This window comes from Salvelinus fontinalis, chromosome 28, assembly GCF_029448725.1.
Source record: "Salvelinus fontinalis isolate EN_2023a chromosome 28, ASM2944872v1, whole genome shotgun sequence".
NCBI classification, from domain to species: Eukaryota; Metazoa; Chordata; class Actinopteri; order Salmoniformes; family Salmonidae; genus Salvelinus; species Salvelinus fontinalis.
In genome coordinates, this window is record NC_074692.1 from 10,788,718 (window position 1) to 10,798,703 (window position 9,986).

General features: G+C 42.4%; 1 pseudogene; it reads left to right on the forward strand.

The window, feature by feature from the left end:
- The first annotated feature begins 5,728 nt into the window (after positions 1–5,728).
- On the forward strand, positions 5,729–7,933 carry LOC129826124 (uncharacterized; annotated as a pseudogene).
- Positions 7,934–9,986: the final 2,053 nt, after the last annotated feature.

Consider the following 9,986-nt stretch of genomic DNA (forward strand, 5'->3'; position numbering starts at 1 on the left):
CAATTAGAATTTTTATCTCATTATCTCAAATACAGATAGCAGGTACTCACACATATCCCCCTTGTCCTTGACTGTGTGGGTGCGTGTGTGAGAGAGAGCGAGAGAGAGAGAGAGAGAGAGAGAGAGTGTGTGTGTGTGTGTGTGTGTGTGTGTGTGTGTGTGTGTGTGTGTGTGTGTGTGTGTGTGTGTGTGTGTGTGTGTGTGTGTGTGTGTGTGTGTGTGTGTGTGTGTGTGTGTGTGTGTGTGTGTGTGTGAGCATGTTAATGTGGTGAAGAGCAGGCAGAGAATGCTAGTTGAGACTGATACATATTCCAGTGGGTGAGCTCTCATCATGTCACAGGTCTGACAGTGAGAGGGAGTTATTGGTATGGAGAGGCAGCTCATATTCCACAGGAGAGTCAACTCTCACCCCTCCTTCACAACAATGAACAGAACATCCTCTCAGCTCTATTTCTGTATGCCCAGGTCCTAGCACATTGATAGAGATTGTTTTACATTTTAATAGCTTGCTAAATTCATCCAGGTTTAGAATGGCTTAGGAGGTGAAGGAGAGGTTTAGAGCTGGTGGGTCCAATGGATCTAACTGCTAATGCAGGCTAATAGATAGAGAACACTTGGATAAAAGTTGACCACTTTAGGAAGCTCAGCACCCACTCTACCTTAACCTGACCTTGACCTCAACACTGTATTCTATCCACATAATTTACCGTCCTCCATAGAACTCAACATATCTGAGATGCATACATCACCCTGTGGAGGCTGCTGAGGGTGGGATGGCTCATAATAATGGCTGGAATGGAGTCAATGTAATGGTATCAAACATATCAAACATGTGGTTTCTATGTGGTTGATGCCATTCCATGGACTCCATTCCAGCCATTATTATGAGCTGTCCTCCCCTCAGCAGTCTCCACTGACATCACTAATATTATGCTCTTTCCATTAAATAGACTGACCAGGTGAATGCTATGATCTCTTATTGATGTCACTTGTTAAATCCACTTCAAACAGTTTAGATGAAGGGGAGGAGACAACTAAGACATGGATTGTGTATGTGTGTCATTCAGAGGGTGAATGGGAAAGACAAAAGATTTAAGTGCTTTGAAAGGGGTATGTTAGTAGGTGGCAGGGTTTTCTGCTCTACAGTTTCCTGTGTATATCAAGAACGGTCCACCACCCAAAAGACATCCAGACAACTTGACACAGCTGGTGGAAGTTTTGGAGTCAAAATGGGCCAGCATCCCTGTGGAACGCTTTGGACACCATGTAGAGTCCATGCCCCAATGAATTGAGGCTATTCTGAGGCCAAAGGGGGGGGGGCGGGGTGCAACTCAATATTAGGAAGATGTTCCTAATGTTAGTTATACTCGGGGAATAATAATGTTACGCTCGTTAGATGAATTAGACCAAGGCGCAGCGTGGTAGGTGAACATCTTACTTCTAATTTAAAATGAACACCAAAACCCAACAAAATACAAAACAAACGTAAAATTCTGCAGGCTATACAGCAACTAACAAAATCAAGATCCCACAAACTAAGGTGGAAAACAGGCTGCCTAAGTATGATCCCCAATCAGAGACAACGATAGACAGCTGCCTCTGATTGGGAACCATACCACGCCAACAAAGAAATAGAACACATAGATTGCCCACCCTAGTCACTCCCTGACCTAACCAAAATAGAGAATAAAAAGGATCTCTAAGGTCAGGGTGTGACAATTAACTTGTATAATGTTCACCAGCATACCCTTATACCACCGACCACTGCGACCTGTATGCTCTAGTCGGTTGGCCCTCGCTACACATTCGTCACCAGACCCACTGGCTCCAGGTCATCTATAAGTCTATGCTAGGTAAAGCGCCGCCTTATCTCAGCTCACTGGTCACGATAACAACACCCCCCCGTAGCACCACTCCAGCAGGTATATTTCACTGGTCACCCCCAAAGCCAATACCTCCTTTGGCAGCCTTTCCTTCCAGTTCTCTGGCAGCCAATGACTGGAACGAATTGCAAAAATCGCTGAAGCTGGAGACTTTTATTTCTCTCACTAACTTTAAACATCAGCTATCTGAGCAGCTAACTGATCGCTGCAGCTGTACATAGCCCATCTGCAAATAGCTCACCCAATCTACCTACCTCATCCCCATATTTTTTGTATTTACTTTTCTGCTCTTTTGCACACCAGTATTGCACATCACCATCTGCTCATCTATCACCCCAGTGTTAATTTGCTAAATTGTAATTACTTCGCTACTATGGCCTATTTGTTGCCTTACCTCCTCACGCCATTTGCACACACTGTATATAGACTTTCTTTTTTTTCTATTGTGTTATTGACTGTACGCTTGTTTATTCCATGTGTAACTGTGTTGTTGTTTGTGTCGCACTGCTTTGCTTTATCTTGGCTAGGTTGCAGTTGTAAATGAGAACTTGTTCTCAACTAGCTTACCTGGTTAAATAAAGGTGAAATTAAAAAATAAAAATAAAAACCTTTATGAAGACAAATGAGAAGAGTGTTGAAGTTAACTTCAGAAGCACAGAGACCCAGTCAGACAGCGATCACAGACAGACAACCATTCAGAAAGACACATTCATCTCTCTATTGTCATCGTCCCAGCATGAAGAAATTGTGGCTTCTGCATCTACAGTACAGAACCCAGAATGATGCCACTTAACTGCAAACACCTCCTCAGATTTGGCTTGGTATCTGAAAAGAAAAATAGGAAGGGAAGGCAGAAATCAATAAACGCCATCTACGCCTGAGGGGTCCCCCAATTTCCTCCAAACCACTCTACCCCCTGGGCAGAGGGGGAAACAATGGCGGAGCATCAATACCTGCAATTGGGGGAATGTAGGTGGGGTGGGAGACAGCAGGGCACACAACACAAATGGGTCACCTCTCCTCCAGACACTAAATGGGCCCCAATCGTTTGCATCAATTCAGTCCGGTGGGAGACAGAGGACAGGTTGGGGTATGTGAGCCATTAAGACTGCTTTGGAATAAAAGGCAGTAACATGGGAGGTAGAGGGGTGGGGATGTTTGAGGTCAGGTAGAGATAGGGACACAGGGTGGTATAGGTGTTTTCAATTACCGGCAAAATCAGAGCAATTTCCTCATCTTTCCGCCAAGCCCCCCCTCTGTGAGGGGGATTGGAGGCTCATACAATAGAGGCGGGAAGATCAGCATCAGTTGTGTGGTTGTTTGAGTGGGGGTGGGTGGATAAAGGTAAAGAGGGGGTGTTTTTTCATTTGTGTGTCTCATTTTACCTTTCTCAGTCACCTTGGAGATTTATATTGAGCAGTGTTTTTATAGAAAAGGCAAAAAACGTCCAATTGTTTCAAGTTCTCTGTAGGTATTGATAAGAAACTTCCTGAACACTGATATATATACGTACTTACGGATTTAAAGATAACAGACAGACAGGATGGATTAAGTATATTGTCCTAATGAATAGGGCAAAAACAGTTTGTGTTTTTGCAGACTTCACAAGAGGAATCAACCATCTAAAGGGCATAACTTGCAGGGTGTTTCCACAATATCCTGTGATTCTTTTGGAAAAGGAGGAGACGGTTTTTACACTCAATCAGGTGTAAGATGTACTGTATGAGAAAGACTAAACAGTACAAATCCTTGTTCTACCAAGGTCAAAGAAACTGCAGTACGTAACATACTCACATACTCTCAACTACTTTAGCTTCCGACTAAAGCTGGCGTTGGGAAGCAGTTCACTTGTAATCAGCTTGTCAGATGAAACTGTCAGAGTGTATTTTCTGTCATCTGTTTAAACACTTTGCTTTCCCTGTCTGCGACTGAACCAACTTCAAAGGGCCCCGTAGCCTACCGTAAAACTCTAGACAGAAAGTTCCCCACTGCAGATGTTGCCACATGAACATATGAGAGCCCTGATAGCAGGTACTATCAACGATGTCACTTCCCCTGCACCCGGACTCCTCTATGAGGAGAGGGTAGCCATGTTACACACTCACTGTAATGTTATAACATTTTCTCATTTTGATATTCAGAAAATATGTTGCACCTGCAATTCAGCTCTCTTTCTCTCTCTCTCTCTCTCTCTCTCTCTCTCTCTCTCTCTCTCTCTCTCTCTCTCTCTCTCTCTCTCTCTCTCTCTCTCTCTCTCTCTCTCTCTCTCTCTCTCTCTCTCTCTCTCTCTCTCTCTCTCTCTCTCTCTCTCTCTCTCTCTCTCTCTCTCTCTCTCTCTCTCTCTCTCTCTCTCTCTCTCTCTCTCTCTCTCTCTCTCTCTCTCGCATCTATCTATGGGGGTGGATGAGGGTTCTTGGGGTTTTCCATATCTACTTCTGCATGCACATTCCCAATGTATGTACCAGATGGGCAAACACACAGAGCTGCTACTGGTGCCACTTGAGCATGTCTTTGTCGTAGATTATTAATCAGTGGAGTAAACAGTAGTAAATGTCATGTGGAGTGCATTTGATTGGTCCCCGAGTGCTCCATCAGATTAAAGTGTGAATAGATAGTTAACACTCACATGCCAGTGGAGATCCACACACAAACATTTAACGAGTGTGTCATGAAACCATACACTGTAGCAATAACAACACCCTGCTTTTCCTCTCTTTAAAACAACAGACAATCTGCATAATCACTAGAAATGTCTACAAAGCCAAATTGCTTGAAAATGTGTTAGAGATGATTATTGTTGTTTCCTTATCTCTGGTGCCTAGGCCCTAGTGTAAACAGGTCGTATAGACAGAGCTGTAGGGCACAGAGTACAAAGTAAAACATTTCCTGATCTCTGTTATTTCAATCAGAAATAACACATCTACAGTATTCCAAAACCATACTTTTCAGTTCAAACAAATACTGACTGCAACTCACAAGCCTAAATTCTGTTCAGTGACACAGCACTGTACCCTAGTGGAAGTCCCAGTGCTTGCATGTGAATATTGCCTTGCACTTCACTGGGCATCATTGTTCCTATATCCCTAGGTGGAGGAATGGATGTGTAGATTGGCAGACTCCCATTGGACGAAAACAATGGTCAGTAGTGCAAAGCCTTTAGCAGCACCAACCTCCTAAAGCCTATGCCTCCTCACCACATTCCCCTGACTAGCATCACACACATTACTGACAGACTGGAAGAAGCACATTCTACACTATGTATGTATGAGAAAGAGTGGGATTGTGCATGTATGTTTATTGTAATACTGTGTGTGCGCACGTGCGTGTGTTGCAGAGATTGATCACAGATCTCTAAATTAAAATAGCACAATCAAACATCAATAACAAGCTTCCAGGATATATATTCCAGAGCTAAAACGGTATAATGGAACGTCTTTGTAAAGCAGCACAACATCAAATTATGATCTCTGGTTGTGATGAGGGCAGAATCCCAAAATAAACATATCTGAATGGGTTTCAAAGGCAATAGCTCAGTGAAAGATGAAACCTATCAACTGATTACTTGAATTTATTATGGCCTGCCCTTTCTGTCTGTCTTCACCGGTCGACAGGAACTCACAGACTGTTAACGCTAACCTGTTTCTACACTGAGTCCCATACTCTCTATGATCTATATTTAACTCGGCTTGTGTTGGAACGGGGCTGTGTGTCAGAGGGTTGATGATTGTGCATATGAGGTAGGAGCTCAGTGTCATTTTCCAACAAGGCCTCTAAATTTAGCCTGGTTAAAGGCAGCAGCGAGCCGAGCCGGTGGTGACCTACTCCTATTGAACTACAGACTGCTCTGGTCCCGCTGTTATTCCGTCAGCTGTTCCTCTTTTTCCTTTTTTTGTTGGTGTGTGTGTGTCTTGGTACCGCTTGTGTTTTGGTGGAAAGGAAGGGGTGAGTTGTAAATGCTTTATCTGACGATTGCTAGTGTTGTTAATTGGACACGGGCACATTTGCTGTACTAGTTGACATTTGAGGATATGGTATATTCAAATATTGTACAATATGTATAATATGACATTAGTCTAACAAATTAGGGAGTTAGAGATTTGGCAAGATTATTTTGGTAGCTACATGTTTTTTACCCACTGTTGGTCAGCATGTGCAGTGCAGTTGTTGATCATTTCTTAGTAATTTCAAGGGTGCCTGGATCTCTAGCCTTGTACTAGGGATTGCCATTACTAAGAGGATGGATGAGGGCTACTTGGCATAGGGACTGTTTATCTGTGCCCGGACCACTGCTTTTTTGCAAGTCACAGCTTTGTGATTTGCAACAGGGAGTCAGTCAGCCAGAGGCGATGGATCAGTCAGAGGGGCTATTGAGCAGGAGTGGTATAAACAGGCCTGACCCCCTGGTACGAGAGGCCTATCTGATGTTACATGACTACATCAACTATGTGACCGCAGGGCCCGACGGCCACGTAGGGCCACCCGCTACAGCCACAGCAGCAGCCCTGCGCCATGCTGGGGACCAGCTGCTCATTAGGTTCCCCATCTTCTTCATGGGCTGGCCACGCGTCTTCCAGGATGTGACTCAGATCTCAGCCTGCTCATGCTCACCGCCATCCTAGACGAGCACTTTGCACCCACCAACCCCCGGAGGACGGCGGCGAGACGTGGCCTGGAACGCTGTGCTGTCTGTGTATGTGCGAGAGTGGCATGGACGGAATTGTGCCTCAGTTTAAGGAGTGTGTGGGTGGTTATGTGGAGAGGGTCATCTGTCCAGAGATTAGGCACAAAGGTGGATGGGTAAGTTCACTGGTCAAGGTTCTTCACTGGCATAGTAAGACTAGGCTACAGTTTATACTGTGGTTACGTTGTACTGTTGTGGCTGTTGTTGTGAATCTTGCATTCTAACTCCTCGGATCTAATCATGTTTTCTGTTGTTGGTAGACAGGCTTTGTGTGCCACTTTGGGCAGAAGCAGGACTTGGAGGCCCAGGTGAAGAATGTGTGTTGCTGGACTCTTGCTATTGGTCACTAGCATCTTATCCTATTTCCTGTGGAAACAAAAAAATAGCTTAAACAACACCCCCACCTGGTGACCACATTCAGATAGCTCCATCATCTGCTCTGTGAATAAATATTTCCCCAAAGCTTCTCATTTCCAAACGCATCTCAATGACCCACTATCCCCTATTTTAAACCATTGAAGTGTGCAATAACAGTAGAGTTTTTTAACAATAACATCAACAATGCACAGCATACGTACATGCACATCATGTGTATCATGTATGTGTAACTTAAAACCTCTGAATCATAATGGCAATAAACATTATCTTAGTAATAGCTTTTTTCACAAGTACGGGGTCCATTAGTACAAAACTCAAAACAGATCAAAAAAGCAGTTGTTTCAAAACTCTACGCACATTTTCAATTGACTATGTACAACACACAAAATCATAGAGTCACTGTTTCATCGAGAAATACGTTTCACATTCAAATCAAATGTAATTTTATTGGTCACATACACATGGTTAGCAGATGTTATTGCGAGTGTAGTGAAATGCTTGTGCTTCTAGTTCTAGCAATATCTAACAAGTAATCTAACAATTCCACAACAACTACCTCATACACACAAATCTAAGTAAAGTGAAGAAAGTGAAATGTCAGAATAATAGTAGAGAGAATGATTTATTTCAGCTTTTATTTCTTTCATCACATTCCCAGTGGGTCAGAAATGTACATACACTCAATTAGTATTTGGTAGCATCGCCTTTAAATTGTTTAACTTGGGTCAAACGTTTTGGGTAACCTTCCACAAGCTACCCACAATAAGTTGGGTAAATTTGGCCAATTCCTCCTGACAGAGCTGGTGTAACTGAGTCACCCCAAGCATATATTATATTATTATACTTTTTATTTGTCTACTTGGTAAATATTTTCTTCTTCTTGAACTGCATTGTTGGTTAAGGGCTTGTAAGTAAGCATTTCTGTCACGTCCGCCGTATTGAGGAGACCAAGGCGCAGCGTGATATGAATACATTCTTTCTTTAATAAAGGAAGAACACTGAACAAACTAACAAAGTAACAAAAACGAAGCTAAATAGATTGAGTGCTGACATGCAACTCCACATAGACAACTACCCACAAAAACCTAAATGGAAAATGGCAACCTAAATAGGATCCCCAATCAGAGACAACAATAAACAGCTGCCTCTGATTGGGAACCAATTTAGGCCACCATAAACCTACATTACCTAGACATACAAAATCCCCATAGATACACAAAAACCATAGACAAGACAAAACACACATACCCACCCTCGTCACACCCTGACCAGACCAAAATAATACAGAAATATAGAAAACTAAGGTCAGGGCGTGACAATTTCACGGTAAAGTTTCCACTTGTTGTATTCAGCGCATGTGACAAATACAATTTGATTTGATTTGATGCAAGATATGTAAAGTTATTAGAGCGGCCAATTATTTCAAGGCTGTATGTACAGTGCCTAGCAAAAGTATTCACCCCCTTGGCGTTTTTCCTATTTTGTTGCATTACAACCTGTAATTTAAATTGATTTTTATTTCGATTTCATGTAATGGACATACACAAAAAAGTGAAATGAAAAAAGAACTTCAGATGTTTTTTTTATTTTTTTACGGAAAAGTGGTGCGTGCATATTTATTCAGTCCTTTGCTATGAAGCCCCTAAATAAGATCTGGTGCAAAAAAATTACTTTCAGAAGCCACATAATTAGTTAAATTAAGTCCACCTGTGTGCAATCTAAGTTTCACATTATCTGTCACATGATCTCAGTATATATACACCTGTTCTGAAAGGCCCCAGAGTCTGCAACACCACTAAGCAAGCGGCACCACCAAGCAAGCGGCACTACCAAGCAAGCGGCACTATGAAGACCAAGAAGCTCTCCAAACAGGTCAGGAACAAAGTTGTGGAGAAGTACAGGTCAGGGTTGGGTTATTAAAACATTTCTGAAACTTTGAACATCCCACGGAGCACCATTAAATCCATTATTAAAAAAAGGAAAGAATATGGTACCACAACAAACCTGCCAAGAGAGGGTCGCCCACCAAAACTCATGGACCAGGCAATGAGGGCATTGATCAGAGTGGCAACAAAGAGACCAAAGATAACCCTGAAGGAGCTGCAAAGCTCCACAGCGGAGATTGGGGTATCTGTCCTTAGGACCACTTTAAGCTGTACATTCCACAGAGCTGGGCTTTTCGAAAGAGTGGCCAGAAAAAAGCCATTGCTTAACTTAGTGCGGAGATCCCGCTAGCGGGATCAAATTCGACAACATCCGGTGAAATCGGAGCACGCCAAATTCAAAATACAAAATCGTAATATTTAACATTCATGAAAATACAAGTGTCATACATGAATCTTTAATTTAGAATCTTGGTAATCGAACTGCGTTGTCAGATTTCAAAAAGGCTTTACGGCAAAAGCATAGCATTCGATTGTCTGAGGACAGCGCCTGACATTAGCATATTTTCCAAACCAGCACAGGCGTCACGAAATAACAAATAGCGATAAAATAAATCACTTACTTTTGAAGATCTTCCTCTGTTTGCAATCCCAAGGGTCCCAGCTACACAATGAATGGTCGTTTTGTTCGATAAAGTCCTTCTTTATATCCCAAAAATGCTGTTTAGTTGGCGCCCTTGAATTCAATAATCCAGTCCATCAACATGAATACAAAGGATTCCAAAAAGTTACCAGCAAAGTTCGTCCAAACGAGTCAAAGCATGTTTTTTATTAATCCTCAGGTTGTCTAATATCTAAATAAAGAATAACATTTCAGACGGAGATTACTAAGTTCAATAGCAAAGGAAAAGAACGAAGAACGATGTTCACTAGCGCAAAAAGACTACTTTTGCCCTGACGCTCAACTTGGAAAGACTACAAATGCTTCTTCATTAAAAAAACAAGCCTAAAATAAAGACTGTTGACATCTACTGGAAGCCATAGGAATTGCAATCTGGGAGGCGGAAATTAGATCTTTCAATAGCATTGCATTGGAAGTAATTCGGAGCTCCAAAAAAAAATATATAGATGTTTTTTTTAACGGATCTATTTTCCTCTGGT